Source organism: Varroa jacobsoni, unplaced genomic scaffold, assembly GCF_002532875.2.
Source record: "Varroa jacobsoni isolate VJ856 unplaced genomic scaffold, vjacob_1.0 scaffold_269, whole genome shotgun sequence".
NCBI lineage: Eukaryota > Metazoa > Arthropoda > Arachnida > Mesostigmata > Varroidae > Varroa > Varroa jacobsoni.
Window position 1 is genome coordinate 213,718 of NW_019213171.1, and position 19,283 is coordinate 233,000.

Here is a 19,283-nt window from a genome sequence, read left to right on the forward strand (position 1 = left end):
GTTGCGTTGTATAAGAAGCTGTAGCTACGTTTCAACGCGAAGAGATACCCTCCAAATGAATTCCAGTTACGGAGTTCCAGCAGTTCACTAATCGGATGCTCCTTAAATGTTCCAGCTGCTTCGTCATGTACATTTTATTGGCATTCACAATACTCAATGATCATGTACGTGTTTAGCCTTTTCCTACTAACGGTAAATGCCTAAAACGTTACGTTTGTAATTAGAATATCCCTTCTGATAACGAAACTTTTTTTTGACGGGTCATGTTGACGCTGGAGCTTGAATAGCCAACCAACCTCTGGCTGAAAGGCGTCGCGAGCAGCCGCTCAAGGTCCCGCCAACGATACGTATATACTATTAGATTTATTATATCTAAAAGAAAATATGTACTTTTTTTTCCTTTGATTCGCTTTGTTTCTGGCGGAAGATAGCGAGCTAAAGTTGATCGCAGTTAGAATTGCGCTGAATATTCCGTCAAAGAAGTCCACCGTTCCGATGTCAACTCGCCGTAGGAAAAAACCCTTCCCTTGCTTAATTATCACCTCCATCCCTCAGGTAACTATTTACTTTCTGCTTGATAACATCCTGTCATCCTAGTTGAACGGATCAGATAATAAAGTAGCTACGCGATTGCGCGAAACTAAGCTATTTAAGTTTCCATTGACTGTCGAAGGCTACGGTCTGTGGGAAAGAGACGTCTCCGAAGATGGTGTAGTGGGTAACGTGTTTGCATGCAAAAATTAAGCAAAACACGTGGTGGTGTGGGTTCGAATCCGAGCGTAGACACGGTTCGTTTCGTGATGAAAGCCAGCGCTCTATCGATACGAGTCGAAACTTTCGGAGTAGTTTTGTTTCATTGGAAGATTGCGAGAGCAGTACTAACCAAAATATCGTACAAGTGACATATATAAACTGAATCTGGAGGAGACCTACGTCTGATGGATAGCTAGTGGCAACCATTCTCATTAGAAAAAACGGCTTCGTATTAAAAGCAGAGATAAGAAAGGCAGTAGTGAACTACTGTCTTTCACAACAATTATTACGATCTATTAATCTATTCTAGCTAAGAGTATGCCTGTAGTTGCTATATTCCGTTCTTCTATATGCGAGAGATACAACACGTGACCACATGTGTACTTGGCGTTGCGTATGTAGCTATTTAGGGCGGCCGAAGCTCGTCTACAAAGACGCCCTGTTGTAGAAGCTGAACAGATGAAAGGCTGTGCAGTGAAATCGCGACGTCCGCCCTGTGCTCTATTCGCTTCAGGTCCAACGTGAATGTGTCAACGTCGAGTTTCGCCCGTGGTAACGGTTGGTCTCTACCGCAAACGGCCAACGCGCGCTAAAGAGGCAAATCCTCGTCGTTGCCCATGGACGACAGCTAATATCGAAGCTAAACGCCAGAGAATATCTGTCAAGTCGGATGTGAGCGCAATATGTACGGCCTACGCGATTAGAAAGTTACACAGTTCTCTCTGATAATACTTACAATAATGATAGGATACCCTCGGGCAAGATTTCGCGAGAGTTAAGGCAGACAACAAAGCCAAACGAGCGGCAGAAACCGGAAAAGCGGACTCAAAAGGGAGGGAACAAATCGACAGCGACGTGAGCGCAGTTCTTGTCTGTCTTACGCTTTATGTGCGCGAGATGGAGAAAGAATAGTTGGTGGAGCAATAGAGATTACACAAAAAATAGACCGCTTAACTCGCTGAGTATTAGAGAGGCCTGGGTGGCGAATTTCCTAGATGACGTGTACACGTATCCGGGTGATTGACTGCGTGTGTATTTAACGGGCCGTTACAACGAAAAGGGAACATTTTACGTGGCGTACCATGCTGAGTTCGTTTGTTTGCAAAGCTTGAGGGATGTCCATCTCAAAGACGAGCTATATAGCCATCGTATAGTTCGCCAACGTTTGTATATCCATCATATTGTCGCCTACGAATTGCTTTACACGGGCTTTCCATTGAGTGTGTGCTAAGATGATCACGTGATTAGTAGAGCGCAGTATAAATAGGTGTGGCCATTTTTTGCTATGACTCTGATATTGTTATTAGAATTAAGTAATAATTATAGTTAAGCCTTTTCTAGTTTCTTATCGAGGGAACTTTAGCAATATCCGAACTGTTGCTCGGCTATATATGTATGTCGAAGATGGGTCTGAAGAACGTAATTTGTTAGGTTAAAGTATATTTTGATAAGCTGAACACTTTCTTCCATGAGATATGCCCCTGTCTGCTAATTTTGCTATTTCCATTCCTCACCAGCCAGCTTCTGTTTAACTACACAGAACGAATGTTCGGCGGCATATTGAAGAGAGGAACTATGTTTATCCTCTTCGATGTTCCTGCGATAGCATTGAGCACGTATGAAAAAAGAATAGTTTGGTGTAACAAGCTGAACACAATCGCCTGTTAACGATCGTGCGTAGTTTTACATGTAAAACTTTGCTGGGGTCAAGTATCGAAACTTGTGGTTTAACGGCCTTTCCTCATTCCTTACGACCTGATCATTTCATCTGAAAGTAATTATCGCCATTATATGCGAGTTACTATTTACGAAATGAAAACATTACCGCCTAAGTCAACGGACGAGTTGGCTCTCGGTTTGTTACGCCCTCCTGTCGTTTAATTGTGATCGTCTTCTGGCACTTGTCTAGAAATATCAATCAGCCGATGTCGTCCTGCAGTAGGTATCAGCTGAATCAATCGGTAAGTTGGTAGGCACAACTGAATGTAAAAAGGTTTCGGCAAGAGAAGCCCGCAGCTCGACTTGCTTTAGCTTCCCACACAAAGTAGTATAACAAATTTATCTAGGGAAGAAATATAACAAAAGCATGGACCACAGCATCGTTTGACGCGAAAAATACAGAAATAAAAAGGAGAACGACCTGACCTAAAGAAGAATAGAACAAATATTTATCGTCATAGACAAAAAAAAAAAGCGGTGTTGCTAGTAGACATAAAGGACTATTGAGATACACCCAGCTCTAGACACACATTAAGGAATAAGATTTCTGCAATAAGAATTCTTCAGTGTTTCCTTTTGAGGAAACCTCTGTAGTTTTCAATATTGCAACGAGCATTAAGCCTCAAGAAAACAGGGATTATTTAAAAACATTTTCGTAACTTGGTTCGATTTATTTACCATTCTCCAGGCATTGACCAATAGGCCCATCTGGGCCACTAGACTGTACCTACTGCCAACACTTTTACTGCTGCGATCTGTAGGCGCATGAGTATAAAAGCTGCATTGCAGCGCCATTACGTTATATATTTCTTAACGGTATGTTGTTGCCTCACCATGAAGACGAAGAAATGTTTTTTGAGGACCATGAGAAAACATCGGGTCTAAAACATAGAACGTTTACTATTTTGACGCAGCTAATGGAAAGCCGACTGTTGCACTCGCCATAAAATAACTACACCTCAATCATAGTGAAAAAAAATTAAAACAGCGCACGGAACTGCATTGAACTCTACTCTAAACTCACTAACTTTGAGGTCATCTGAAGCTTTTTTCTTCTGCTAAGCAGACGTTCTGTGTTTCACCAATAAAACGACCGATATTTGAAAAATTGTCATTAGCATTTATACAGCTCTGTTCTTTTTGCAACGACATTAGCATTTAGTAACCGAGTTAGCTTTACAATTGTATTGCTCTACCACTGGAGTTTAGTTCACGAAAGCGATCTGGTTCTCTACGTACATAAAAGCAAATGCATTCCCATTTATATATATTTTCATACATTTTTTTTTATATATATTCAAATAATGCACGTAAGGCCTGACATCGTAAGTGACATCAAGTAACTTCGACTTCGTGTACCGTATTTGAACTTTTACAAAACGGTTTTGCGGCTGCTCTATCACGTGCCGTTGTTCTTAAAGGTTGTCTCAGTTTGCGTCGATTCGAGCTGTTAAAACAACACTTCGTATAGGCAGTAGCGGAGAAACTTTCCTAGAACAAATCGCGTCTATTTCGTGTCTGTTCTTGACTTGCGACTTTGGCCAATTGACGGCTGCTAGATCACGGCCTACGTTAATTTCTGCTGCTGCTGCTGCTGCTTCTGTGACTTCTTCTGTTACTCAAGTGCATCCCTCATATCGCCAGATCGGTTTAGACGCAGCGGATCGGTCCCCTTCCCCTTTTCGCTTTCCCCGTCATCGCACCCCATGGCAGGGTTTCCGCACAGCGATCGTCGGGCAAGCGCATCGTCAACCCAGTTCACTTAAACGAACTGCGTCTCGGTACCTCTAGTTTCTCTATTGGCTAACAGTAATTCAGCCAGCCAGCCAGCCAGCCAGCCTGACCTAACTAAACAACTAACGGCCCATCTAACGATGAGGCAGCAGCGTCTAAGGACCAGCTGGCCGCGTCCTTTGGGGCGCGTCAACTGATTGCACAAGGGCAGCCAAAACAGATCAATAGATGGCGCAGCTAGTTCCAGTTAGACGAATAAGCAAAAAGTGAACCCAATGGCGAAACCCGTAGCAGACACAGCAGTCGGCGTGTAACCATCGACAAAAATGACCATGCCGTGAAGAACCTCCAGCTAACTCACCTAGCTAACGAGTTCACCTCGGATAGAGAAGCCCAGTCCGAATCAAAGCGGTCACAAGCAGATGCAATGGAGGCAGCTATATATATATATATATATATCTCAAAGAAAAAGAAAAAAGTTTCACAAACAGGTAAGAGAAGCTGAAATATGTATACAAAGGTTGGTGATGTCATGGCCTTGCAACCTACCTAAGGTTGTATACGACAGTCCTGAGTCTTTTTTACATAGGACTATGCTAGAAGGCCTAAGTCCAACTGCCCGCTGTATCTTAACGATCACTCGAGAAACGCTAGTACAGAAAGCAAATATCATAACTCGTTGAATTTAAGGCAAATCGATGAAAAGGATCTTCTCAGGCTTTATTACGGATCGAAACACGTAAGCCTATTTCAACATCCGACTTAAGAAACGAAGCCTTTATCGAATGAACTGTTGTTCGTACCTCTATCTTCCAGTAGTTGCTATGGGCAGGGCGTTCTGTCAGAACACGAATGCGGGATGATTGTAGTGATCCAGAAGTGGTCTTCTTATTATTGAGTGCCAAATAACAGAAACAGGGCTCCACTGGCGTGCAGCATTTCTAGTGAAATAAAGAAAGAAAGAAAGCAAAAAAAAAAAAAGAAAAAAAAAAAACGTAGTGGTAATAACACCTGAGTGCGTAAATGTATGTATATATGTGATAGTACCAGGGGCGGTCGTGATCAGTCTCTTCCGAAGTAATATTAACGTAGTTTTAGGTGCCAACTTTGAAACATTAAGTTCAAACGATAGCGATACTATTACAATGAGCATAAGGCATGATGCAAGTGTTTAGCGTGTCAGTAAAATGCTTATGGTTTCTGATCGTAACACTTTGCATTGACGTCCGACAAGCGTTCCCTTTGGACGTCGATGATTGTCGGGATCCTGACGTCTTTACAATGGATCGCAAAATTTTCATGGTGATCGTAGTAATGACGGTATCCATATCATAACGAGCTATGGGCTCGATAACCGCTGATTTGACTCATTTCACTATGTATATTTTGGATATGTGTGTGTGTGTGTGTGTAGTTATACAAAGATACATATCTTTTTTTCTTTCGAACACATACTGCGCTTGTTTTTTTTTTGCGACGAACCTGTAGATTCGATTATTACGGGTTTTGAAATAAACGGCAACAGCTATATGAGACGTCCCGCAATGCTGGTGACAACGTTATTGTGGTGATGGAATGCGTAAGGAATCTAAAATCCGTGAACGATGACCAATTCTATCATCGGTCGCGCTTAATTGCACTCATTGATTTAGATGTTATCTTACCTATGAGTTAAAGAGAAGTATCATAACAATCTTCACCGTGAGTTCGTACGGGTATCATCACCTATATAAGTCTGATGTAGCTTCCGACAAAACGGCTCAGACATACGTCATTTTCGTGCGATCAGAAACCATAATCATGGCACGTCTTAGATAACAGGTAAAGAAACTTCCCAAATTTAACATTATTATTCTCACTTTCTCTCTACTCAACTTTCAACTTCTGTTTCCTGCAGTCCTGTATTCATCTATGTATTGTAACAACTGTAAACAAACCCCCTATTCGAACGCTATCAGTAAGTCCTTCTCCCCTAGCTACCTATGATGTCGACGATCTTCCTCTAGTCTGCGTTAATATTTAAGAGCTCAACTAGAGCCCAATGTTTACTCGACAAATGACTAAATCTATCGATCCGATAAACCCACTGCGGCGCACTTTATACGCCATTCCTATCATTATTTACTGTGAAAAAGAAGTCAGATCACATATCGACCAAAACCAACGACCATTCATGGGGTTTTCGAATCATTTTAATATAAACATTTTTACCATCAGCACGATGTTTATAAATGATAATATTGTCACACGGACGTTAGTAGTATTGTATGTCAGTGTTTTTTTTCCTTAAATGATAGTCATATGTTTTCCAGCAGCCTAAGTCGTCACAGCTACTCGTGACAGATACTGTTTATTTTTAAGCAATTATGGTGGTATAGTCCTATCATAGTAATCATTATCGCCCCTCTGGGCTATGCCTTGGTGTCAAGAAGTAACCGAGACGAGGAGCGGACGTCGTGTCGTACCACTCTATGCCTAGACCCATTCACCCAGCAGTCAGGGTAAGGAAAAAGGAAGCGAGACAGCTAAACTAAACTCGGCCAACGACGGCTGACGATTGCAACGAGGGTAATATTAGCAACAGCGGTGACAAACTATGACTTGCCAGCAACGACACAAATTGACAGATACATGTATATATGTGTAGAAATTTGTTTGCCCGTTTGTTCAAAGATGCTTCAAAAGCCTCAGCTTGGCCTGTTTTAACACGAGAGAAAAGCATCGGAAAGAGGCCTGCTTGTTGAAAACAGGAATGTTGTCATCAGGCTACAATAAAAGGCCATTGATCCACCATCCAGAGATACCTGTAAAATGACTGACAGTGTATGTATTTGTAAATTTATTGCCAATTTTTGTAGTATTTGTGTTGTGCGTGTCTCGGTTCGCCAGTGAGCCTTCAACGAAAGCTTCAAAGAGCGATATATTCGGCACAAAGTTCGCAAACGTACTGGACGTTTGTAGTGCCAATATATGCGTTCGCATAGCAAAAAAGAACAGACTTAACAGGAGCCTCTCAGCTATATCTTGCTGAACATTGTATATATACGGTGTACGCGATCGCATAGAGGATATCATGTATGAGTATAACTTATTAAACAAGATTTAAAACAGACTACCCCTATCTTAATTATAGCCGGCTTTTGATTCTACATTGCGTACATACTGGAGCAATCATATTTTTATTATTATATAAATATTCTAATTTTAGCGAAGTGTTTAAATTATACTTGTCATCTTACGAAGGGTTATTGATGATGTAGTCTTACTGAGCATAACTCTGTGCATAAGGCAAGTACTACTCGACTGTGCACAAATGGGTAAAAATGACTCCGCTTCTTTGAAGGGGCTTGGCTTCGTTTTGCCATAGATGGCCCGATTCCTGAATTGCCTCTCCTTTGACGTGTGAAATCAGTGTTTTCAAGGGTAGCTAGCAAATCGTCGAGATGCAGTAGAAACCGTACTACGATAGATCGAACGTACAAAAGAACGACTGAAAAAGAAATGTACGCTTCTGCACCGATAACATGTTTAAGGCCACCTGATTCTAATTGCAAGCACAAAAGCAAACATTGTTGATTGTCGTTAACGTTGCGGGTGCTTTATAGCAAATTCTGATGCGGCCTGTATCGGCCGTTTCTATTACCTAGCGCACTCTTTCATCCTTCATTTTCTGCCAATCAGAGTTTTGCTGGCGCAGACGACATTCGCTGACGGCCGTTTGTATTTATTACACATGCCGATAACATTCCGATGGCTTGGGGGACGGAAGGATCGATGGATAGCAAAAGAAATCAGTAAGCAGATGAAGACTCATTAAAGCCACTTTTGCAAATTGTGCTTGGCTTAAAATTGTAAATGATTTTGGTAATGGAGTATACGTTCACGATTACAGTTATAATATACATACACATAGAACACGTGTGTAATAGAGCTTTGTATGTAATAACTAAAGGTCTTCAGTAGATACGCAGGAAGGCAGAGCTGACTGGAGAAAGTTTTGTCCCTAAAGGGAAAAATTTTAATTAATTTGATTAGTCGTGAACCGACGGCAACAATTTCTTTCTCATTTACTACAGTTGGAAACAAGTTCGTAGCATCATTTAGAAACACCACAATGACTATCATCATCATCGGCCGCGCCGATATATCATAAAATATGTAACTTCATCTCGACCAATATTATTGTATAATACACTTTTGCTAATAGAGAAAAAGGTCGTGTTTTTACTTACAGCGTTACGTTCATCTGCTACAATTACTGTATATGGCACCCCCCGGGACGCGGACCAACGTTGAAGCACTGTGTTCTTGCGTCCGAATTGCGTGACTCTGCTGTATTTGAACGCTGTGAGTACTTTCGCCTTCTAATGTATGTGCATCGCTTCAATTGATTACGAGAGATCACTGTCGCAGAGTGCTTCGAGTTAGTCACGCTGCTCGAAGAGCCTACCTGTTTGCGTCGCAATTCCGAGACGTCACTGGCCGAAAGCCGCCGAAAAGATCGGATCGCGAAGAGAGTACGGAGAGGCGCACAGCAAACATCCGAGCTGTCCCCCATGGTCTGTTCGGCACTCCTCTGACCAGAAGCCCGGGAAAGCCGCTCGATAGTCGGCATCTGGACGATCCCGACCGATGTGCCTTTGCCTCCGAGTCCGACTCGAGCCTTACCGAGTGAACGAACTCTCATACCTCATGGGACACATAGCCTGCTGGCGCGCCCGACGATACTCGCCGACCATAACCCTATTGCGATAATGCGACTACGGATTTGCAGGTAGCCGGACGATCATCTGTTGGCTCATTCAGGCGCAGAGCCAACCCTTGCTCAGTCACGAAGCGATTAGAACTTTTATTACGATCTTTCGGTCGCTACTGTGCAGCCCTCCCAACAAAGCAGCAACCGAAACAACCTCCTGTCAGTAAGTGTCACCTAATAAACAAAGTTTACAATCACTGCAAAGCTTTTTCAAAGGTAAGAAAATACATGTTTGCGGCATAAAAGGAAAAGTAAAGGTAAATGTCATCAACCTGCCCGCGTGCTATACCGTACAAACGTGCCTGCAACCAAGGTACTTCGTGCGACCTACTGAGAACGCACTGTGTTCTCTCAGACGACGCCGCTTGGTGTAATTGGATAGTGGCATTGTCTTGTCAATCTAATCAATAAGGACAGTTCTCGTTTAATTATACAAAAAGCTCTGTATCATAAGCAGGACCATAAATGAATTGTTCATCAAAAGGCCGTAAATCATAAACATATTGAGCCTTGTCAGTTTCTTCAAATTTATTTTCTGGACGCTCGAACTGGTGATCTATATGTGACAGCCCGGATAACGGGCAATGTAACCGACCCGCTTTAACTGTGAACCAGGCACAAGAATGCAATGGCTGAAAGTTTCCAAAATAATGCACGACTAGCAAAATGACGCTCTGTATCACTAGCGCTCAAACGTTCACAGTCAAACGCTGAGATATCTTCAAGGCCAGCTGCCGGATTCGAACAAGACCCTCACGACTTCAACCTTCCGTACACAGAACAACACCCAGAGGTTAATATGGACGCTGTGATTAGCGAAAAATCCTGGCATGACCATGCTGAGCAGCAGGAAATCATACGCGCGCACAAGCAACTCATAAATGACGTGCAGAGAGTAGTCGACGATGGTGCCTGTGTTTGCCTAGAGCCAAGTGTAGGCAACAATGCTTTTTCCCGACTTTTCTGAAGACAGGGCTAATACCTTCCTTGGTAATTCACTCATCAAAAAGTGTGCGCTGACTGGTAAATAACGTTCACGAGGGCTTCTTTAGGCATCGCTGCAGCCTTGAACCCTGGTAGCCACACTGCGCGCTGCCGCTTCAAAATCCACATCCGATTTGCCGAAAATACGTTACGCAGTATTGTTAAGAACTCGAAAGCAAGCTTCGTCTAATCTCGTTTATCGTAAGATGAATGCCCCATGATTGAGCGCGAAGTCTTCGAGGCTGTTGACCAATCCCTCCGTGACAGACTCATCGACTGACGAACTATTCGACGAAATTTTAGTGTATATTGCGGCAATTTTCGCCAGCTGCTACCCATCGCCGGACACGGCGCCGGTGTCGACATTGAAAATGCGTGCATCAAGCACTATTATCAGTGGAGACATTTTATGATGCAGTCCTATCAGCTGAAACCAACTGGGTTTAGTTCTTGTTAGATAGCGATAAGAACGAGTACCCAAGAGCTGCCAAGACTACTATCATTTTACCCGTCAATATTGTTCTAAAGCATAAGCGAGTGGCACGATACGGCGACGAGATGTATAGATTTCTTTTGTTCAAAACTCCAGCGGACAATTTCTAAACAACATGGATATTAGTAGCCAGTAATCGAACAGCTGGAGATATTAACAATGCGTGCATCGATTTTTCGTCAGTTTTGAGGTATCTGGGATCCTGTCATCTACCTTGGGACTTAAAAGAAAGCGCCCCGCTTATCTTTATGCAACGTTACTGAGGTGATTGCGGTCAAAATTACCATGGGCCGGGTCAAACATGAAATCGTGCCGCTCTCTCAACTCACTCTCACTCTTTCCGTTCGTTAACTATTCACCACCGCCAATTTTCAATGTAATTCTGCTTTGCGGTAAAAACACCATGGGTAGATTTTCATTTGTTTCAAAGAACCTCTCTTTAACAAGGGTCAACTCTATATACCCTAAGCCGTGTTTGTGGGTCTATTACTATTACTTAAAGGCAATACCATCATAAGAAACATTGTGATTCGTAGCGTCTTTCACTGAGCGGTTCTGGGCGTATCGTTTGATGGCCATCCTTGGATATTTGGGTCATTGGGGTGGTGCTTCCAGTCGGTAACCGCTTCTGGGCAAACCGTTAAACACTCATTGCGTCAGTGGTGTTGCTCTACGGGGCCTGGCGACATCTGCCCGGTTTTTGACGGCCGACTTCAAGTATGCTCAACGTGCATCGCGTGAAAAGCCGTATTAACACCATCTTTTTAAAGAAGCTATTAAGAAAGCTATAACTAGCCGTTATTCGATTCTCTATACCTCTATTATGGATTTAATTACTTTTTACCTATATAAAAGCAGAGTAAAATTGTTCTAATAGTAAAGAAGGCGCAAGGCAGTGCGTAAAACGATCTCCCAGTTCGCATTTGGTTAAGCTGATTTTTGTCCGCGGCGCTAGGCTTCGTCCTGAAAAGATCTACGCAATAGATGAAAATGATTAGCCAAATACTTTCCTCCAGGGGGAGAAGTTTGGTTTTTCCCCATAGAGCGTATGTTAATTTAGTGAGTCGTGGACTGGAGGCAGATACTTTACTCTAATTTTTTGTAATGTTTGATAATAACGTCGCGTATATAGTTTACAAACATCAGAGTGATCGCCGGCATCGTTCGCGCTGCTAAATCATCAATGTGAAAATTCTATTACCTGAAAAAAAAATGAACGGGTACGGAGCGAAGCTCGCAAGTGGCGGACGTTCCAGCTGAACCGCCCTAATACGCTAATATTGTTCTAAATCCAATTTGCATGTGTAACAAGCGAGTTTTCTCTAATTAATTTTTTTTTAGTAAATGTCTGTTAAAAGGTAAAAACAGCTAATACGGAATTTTTTTTAATAATAAAATGAATTTCCCTAAATCATTTTCAGGACCAAATATCAAAAGCATACCTATACATTTACTGGGGGAAAAAGCCTGACGTCGTAAACAGAACGCCTACCGAGACATATCAATCTTCGTCAACATTTATTTTAGTGTTTTTATAATAGTATTACATATTTTACTTATTAACAAAAAACTCAGTTCGGTTCGATATGCACCATTGTTTATAGAAAAACAAAGTGGAACAATAACTCCTAAGCCTTGGTGACGTTTTAAGGATAGATTAGCCGATTTTATCGATCACAGCGCTTACTAGGTACCGGCGGGAGGCTACCCGATACACCAGGGGTCGGCCAAGAACCGACACTGCAGACGAACGTCCCGGAAACAATAACCAATTATCAAATTTAAAAATTCCCTAAATTACGTTCAAACAGCGCGGCAAATCTAGAGTTAGCTGCTCCCCCTGGCGAATGTATTAGGAAGGCCGACGAAATAACTGCAAAAGGGCAGCGGATTAAGTGAGAGCAGGCCATTGCAGTAACTCTTGGCTCATTCTACAGTGTACGTTTGTCTCGGTATAACAGCAATAAATCGAATTAACGGATAGAGCAAAGGCGGGTCGAAATCTGCGGGCTGATGACAATGTTTAACTTATTCAAATGAGTATAATCGATATAATAGACACGCCTCTACTATGTAAACGCTTATTGAATTAGAACTGCTGGCTTCCGTCCAGCTTATTTGTATTATTTCATTAAACAAATGTTTATTTGTGGATATCATGTACTTATTTAATACTGGACCCTTCGTTCAAGTTGTGCGTAAGAGGGTTCTGAGAATGATAAAAGAAATACAATGACTTTCTTTCGTGTTATCTAAAGCTCGAATTTTTTTTGGCGGCAAAAAATGTTCCAATATATGAGCCAACGGCTCCTATTTGACTTTGGCTAAGAAGCACCGTCTTTTGTTATTGCCAAGTCAACGCCTAGTTATTAGAGCTGGGCCAAATAACCAATTGGTAACATTTTATGTAAGTCATCATTCGTCTGCATAACTTGAGATAGAAAAATTACTCGTCTAGACCTGACTGCATAATATAATAAAATTCTATGTTTACGTTCACACTTGCCGAAAAACACACGTTTCGTACTTGTGAAATATAATGGGCTATGTCCCATCCTTCATCGTTCATGTCGATTAAAAGTGATCGTATCGGCAGATATAAAGCTATATATTCCATATTGGATCGTAATAGGGGTTTTTGAATCACATTTGTGGTATCTCAGGCTTATCTAGTCACCCGGACAAACATGTGAGGTCGATCCGATTTACTTAGTCTTCAAATTGCTTATTTGCAGAAATTATATCAACTACGGTTACTTGAGAAGGTTGCAAGCTCACATCGACTGTTGGGCCTATCTACAAACGGCCAGTATCACGAGGTGTTGCAGCATACAAACCGGTAGAAAGCATCGATTGTGCAGCCACATACGAGAACGCTAACGAGCACGGATCAATATCTGATGCTCAGTTAGCCTGAAGATCAGGAGGAAACACTGGTCTGCAGTTATTGGAAGTGCAGTTCTAATGGGCAAGCCTCATCAACAAACATCACTGCTTCAATGCAGCGTACTTCAAACGAGTTACTCGTTTTAAAGATGCTTCTTTATTTCAGCATTTCTGATCGACTGATGAAGTGAACCAAAAGCGATCGTACAATCTTTTTTGGACTCATTTACTTTACTCCTTTACTACATTTAATGTCAATGGAACTACTTTGCGTTGTCCCCGAAGTATAATTATCGAATTTTTCATGAATATTTTAGATCTAAATTCGATATTTGTCAAAACTTATACAGGATAATGTAAAATATATCGCAAAGTCGATAAAAGGGACGGCAGCTTGCTGCTGGTTTTTAGGGTAAACCAATAGATTAGATCTACAACTACTAGTTAAAGAGTGATACATTATTTACTTTCGGCACTAAAATCTGAGCCATGTACATTTCGTTGGCGGACTTACCTATAAGCTGTATGATGTACATACGGTGTGTTTTACATATATACCCTAAAATACATAGGACATGTGACAAATATAGTTTTCTCCACACCCAACCTCATATGCCGAACGATCTAAGATCTTTCACGCTCACTGAAAGGTGCGAGAAAGTTGGAAGTGCGTACACAAAATGAGCCGCTTATAATATAAGGTAAAAAGCTAGAAAGCTTACTAATTCAATGTAACTGATAAGATAACTGTAACTGATAAGGCATCTCCAAACGTTCGGCATGGCTGAGACACCTACTAGCAGATTTGACAATAACAGCTTACAAAAACACATCATCAAAAGTTGTATATAAATTATTTATTCCCATCGATAGCATCCTACGTGCTACGCGAACCTGAAAATTGAATAAAGTAACCAATTATTTTTCGTTTTTTTTTTTTTTATAAAAACAACTGTTTCAAGAGTTCTCAAATTTAGAGAAATAAACGCGCCTTGGTGGCTCGATATTTTTTCTGTCTACAAAGTACGCGATGAGCTTCTATTGGTATTAGACGAACTGGTTTCTACTAGCCTTTTTGTATCCGTTTTCAATCTTTATACCTTCAATGATATTAGATGTGTGTCTTGTTTGTCCTCGTTCCCTCAAATGGGTCCTCTAGTTGGTTTACGGCACTGCGAACTGTAGACGAGCTCATCAAAACTTTTCCATTGCCTTCCGTTGATCTGTCAACTACAAGTTTCCGCCCTCTTCTGTTCAACTTTTTGGCTAATTTCGGTCGAGTTTGTGCTTTGAGTGTACTTTTTCGTTCGTAACTTAGCGATATTACTGGGCTATTTAATCATAGGGTCCGCGTTCCCTGTTCACCGATGCGCACAACACTCACCTCCTCTCTGCACTCTAACCTCTTTCATGTCTGCTACAAGTTCGCCAGCATCTTCCGGCCAGCAATAGCTCCCTATGTATCTGCTTCGTGCGTGTGCTTTTTCCTACAGCCAGACACACCAAGCCACTTCGCTTGTTCCTTGCTCAATCTCAGGCTACTTTGGACAACAGGAACTTGTCAGCGAGCCAGCCACTTGCTGCGAAACATTAAAGGTACGCACGGGCTTGCTCAACAGAGGTCCAGTAAGCTTTTCCTTTTCCCCCTCTTAGCAAAAACTCGGTGCAAACACGTAATTTCACAATTTGTTTTCCACTGAGATCCCTAGGAATCCTATCGCCTTAACACAAGCGTACCCTCCCCCACCTTGATTTTTTCATGTTATTTTTTTATTTTCGTGCCGTTGGGGCTGCCTGTCGGCAGTTTCGTTCTTAACAATTCTATCTGTTGCTGTTAACAGGCTGCACCTTCGGTGAGCAGGCTCACAGAGCCGCCATTATCGATTGTTTGCTTGAATTCGCTGATTCTAATCTTCGTTCGGTACCAAAGGAAGATAAGAGATCAAAGCTAGCCTAGCTGGCCTGATCGGGCCTAACACATCGACTATTACCCAGGCGCGCTAACTTTCTTCGTTTGTCGCTGCGAGTGGTTCTTCGCCTTCTGTCCCCCCAGCTGTCAAACGTCAGCTGTAAAACGCGGACATGCCCAGGACAGGAGCAGCCGTTATGTTTGTGACATACAGATTTACCAGACAGGATTCTTGGACCCGCATTTTTCATCTGATGTCATTTTTCAGAGTTTGTCCAGGCACCTTTCTCTTTACCCTCGCAGTGTTAGTTACAGCTAAACAATAGCCCGATATCATTAGTCAATACACATATCGCCTAGTAGATATCGTTCACTATGCAAACGCCATGCCAGGAACTTCCATAACAAGTCTGCGCTGGGACCGCAGTAGTACACAGTTTATTTTGCTATACTAGTCGGCCCCTCGGCTTGGAAGCGATTCGCATTGTTTAACAAGGCTAGCACACATCTAACCGCGCATATAGATAGGCCCGAATTGTTGTTGCTACTACTGCCGATGTTGTATGAGTGTTTGATGATAATCATTAGCTATGCAACTCCAGTAGGGAAGTGCTCGTGAAGCATTCTCATGCTCAGACCTACATGTACATATGTATGTATCGAGAGAGAAAGAGAGAGAGAGAGAGAGGGAACGGAAACTCGAATCTTTTGGTAGAGATTTTTAGGCAGACCTTTGATTAACCAACCGACTGGAATTATGGGCCATTGAAACTGGGGCGTTCTCCGCTTCAGAAGCGCCTGTCTGTTGCTGGAACTGTACAGTTAGCGTGTGGGTGCTCAAAGGCGAAGCATGCACCAGCAGATGTAGTAGGTTTTCGGTAGTGGGTGGGAGGCATTACCGGGTTATCGTTGTTGGTCGGATTTCAACTCCTCACCAGTTGCCACGTCGCTGTATGTATAGTACATCATAATGAAATTAATTTACTTCGAAACGAAGATACCGAGGCCCCCTCACGACATCGAGTCGAACAACAATCACCTCAGTTCGCTGTAGATGAGTCGCGCTTTCGTTCTGTCGAAGAATGTGGATAGATGGCTGTGGCTGGACGAAAACCAGTAGATGAGCGTGGCATTTAGCCGGGTGGCGCTGCTCCAATGACGAACGGCGAGAGCTCATTTCGACTCGTCAACTTTTTGGCCAAGTTACAACATCTGCTTGAACAATGAACGCTTCCTACATTAGTAGTGCGAGATCCCGGAGGGGTCTTGCTGTGGATTTTCGATATAATCAACAAAAGAGAAAGATCAACGAGTAGGACAGATGGGCTATATGAGTTTAGACATGAGAGCGTGGAAAAAATGAATCCAGGCTAATTAATCAACATCACTTCGTCAATAGATGGGAAAGTTTCAATATGCCAACAATACAATACCTACACTTTATCAATAAAATATTAGGCTTTTACCAAAGAATACCGTGGGTATTTGAAGCTAAATAACTAGTAGATAAAATTTGACTAATACATACACCAGTCTTCAAAGAACTTGTGAGCTTATTATTGTAGGATAAACTAATTCAATACAGAGAACAAATCTTCGTCCCGAGGCTCTACGCTCCGTGCCGGAGTTTTCGCTACTCGAAAGCGACAGCGCTGAAGAACTTCATCGAAGACTGCTGAGGACGTTAAGTAAGGAGGCCTCAAGCGAAAACACAGAACGCGAATGGTGCAGATGTTTCAAAAACGAAGATTGAGGTGTTGAAGACCAGCGAAGAGGTGGAATCCAAGGAACAAAAACGTGGACTTTACATAAAAACAGAGCTCAGACTCTATGGGCTCTGTCTGTCGAAGCTGACATTTCACATATAGCAAGTTTTACAGTTGTAACTTGAGCACTGAAAACATCGAAACTAGGTAAAAAAATCGGTCCGTCGTGGGTAAATTGATTCCAGGCCAACTGAATCTTTTTCAACAAAAATCCGCCTGAGGTATATGATCGACATAAACGAAGCACGGTCGATCTTTCTCTACAGCGATCGGCGGACAAGCCGGACGAGAGACTAGTGCTGCCTTAGACAGAGAACGCGTCCGGAAATAGCAGATTCGCACATAAGCTGCTGGGAGCACTAGGGAAAAATATAAGAAAAAGAGGTCGTTGTTGTCCAACTAGTTTAACGGCTATTTCGTCTTAGATTAATGCGCTCTCTTTTGAGTCTCTTTTTTTTTTAGTTTCTATGTTATATCACTCGGATAAAGGAAAGATAACCGCCGTAATTATTTCAACCTTTCTTTTCAAATTATTTCGAGCAAACGTCGTAGATTTATATAATAATTATATAATTTAGGTAAATATACGCCTTACCTATATGAGCTCAAGAAACGATCAACAGCCAATCTTCAAGTGTGAAAGGTTTTTATGAATGCTTATCCTTGGCCAAAAATATCTGGACATCCGTTAGATAGATCTTGAGAAAGAAAGTTTAAAGATCAAAACGCGGCTTAAGGCCTAACTAAGCCTATCACCAGTTAAGCTTCATTAAACACTGCATCGTGCGTATATTCCGCCCAAATGTCCTTCTCAATTAAGAACAGGATAATATATATACATATTTTTGCAGCGATTGCTATTAGACTATGATGTTTAATATTATACCATTTGATATTCCGTTATTTGTCCACTTTTTTAGTATTGCGAAAGAAAAGTTTTCTCTAGTAGCAATTGCGACCGGTATGGGCTCAAAACTATCGGAAATCCAAGCGTTCCATTAATCTAACTACATTTAGCAGCATTATGATGAGATCTGAATGGTCCTATTATCTTCCCACTTCTCTTTGCCACGCTTTTACATCATTAACAACCGATAAGGTTTACGCGGAAAATGGTTACATGCTAACAGATCAGTTTCTTAGTCTGGGTGAAATATGTTAGAGATCGAACAGCATCGCAGCCGGAGATCTGCCCACAACCCAACGGCATTAGCTTACCATGGCCTGAAAAAACGCGTCTCCGTTGTGGTTGATGGTCGGTGGTATTTTGGTTTTCGTGTTTTATGTGCTATCGTATAATTTCACATATGCAGAATAGAAAATTAGTTACTATTCATAGATCTACAACGTACGCAGGTTCGAGAATTGCTGCGATAAAAAAGCGAGCCCTGCAACTAAAATTCAGTCGGATTGCACCGTTACTCAATGGCAAAATCCTCATAAAATTTATTACGTATAATTTTCTTCCAGTCAACACTTTTCAAATAGGCCCCGTGGTACACCCAATTAGAATATCACTAGTCGCGGCCTTTCTTGCACTCGTTCTAATGTACATATCGATACGAAGTTTCTTTGTTGTTAAAGTGATCATAACTCGCTTATTACCTAACATTATACAATATATATATATATATATATTGGTAAGTTTTCGCTATAGCTGTCGCAGTAGATGTTGTTCGATACTCTCAAATTAAAATATTATATATAGCTTCTATTTGACTTATTATTCAGTCTTATACGCGTAGCATTTGTAGAGGTTCGCTGGGCCAGCGGCTGGATAGGAATCATTCGTGTTACGTTTAGTTCCGCATCTGAAGCCTTTCGCAAATTTATATCATATATATACTAGCCTCACAATACGCTTCCTTATTTATTATCGCCAAACCTGACCAGAGGAAAGAAATTCGGGAAAAAACTAGGCCTCTATAAAATGTATGTAAAAACGCTGCGTCTTCCTTATAGAACGACAAGAAAATGTGGCACGTAGCGCTAGTATCGGCGAGTTCTAAATTACGATAGGAATAATTTCGAAAGAAAAATACAGGCCCTTAACAAGCAGCGTGTTGTAACAGTTGTAATTGTTTTGCGCCTAAAAGTAAGGAACATTTATTTAGAGAAGGCACAAATCATACAGTTTTCAGCTGCACGATACGTGAACTGAAGGGATCAACTTAATTATGAGTTACCTTAAATTACTAAAGCCACAGACGATGGATAAGGTTAGTCTGTCTGCTTTAGAACACGTTATTATTAAATAGTAGTCTTAAGTATTATCCTTTAGTA

General features: G+C 41.7%; 1 long non-coding RNA gene across 1 annotated transcript in view; it reads left to right on the top strand.

The window, feature by feature from the left end:
- LOC147753728 (uncharacterized) overlaps positions 1-14,248 on the top strand; it is a 42,780-nt gene extending 28,532 nt beyond the window's left edge. Inside the window, exon 2 of the long non-coding RNA XR_015310316.1 lies at positions 13,175-14,248. This is a non-coding gene — a long non-coding RNA (uncharacterized LOC147753728). The remainder of the gene's footprint in view (positions 1-13,174) is intronic.
- Positions 14,249-19,283: the final 5,035 nt, after the last annotated feature.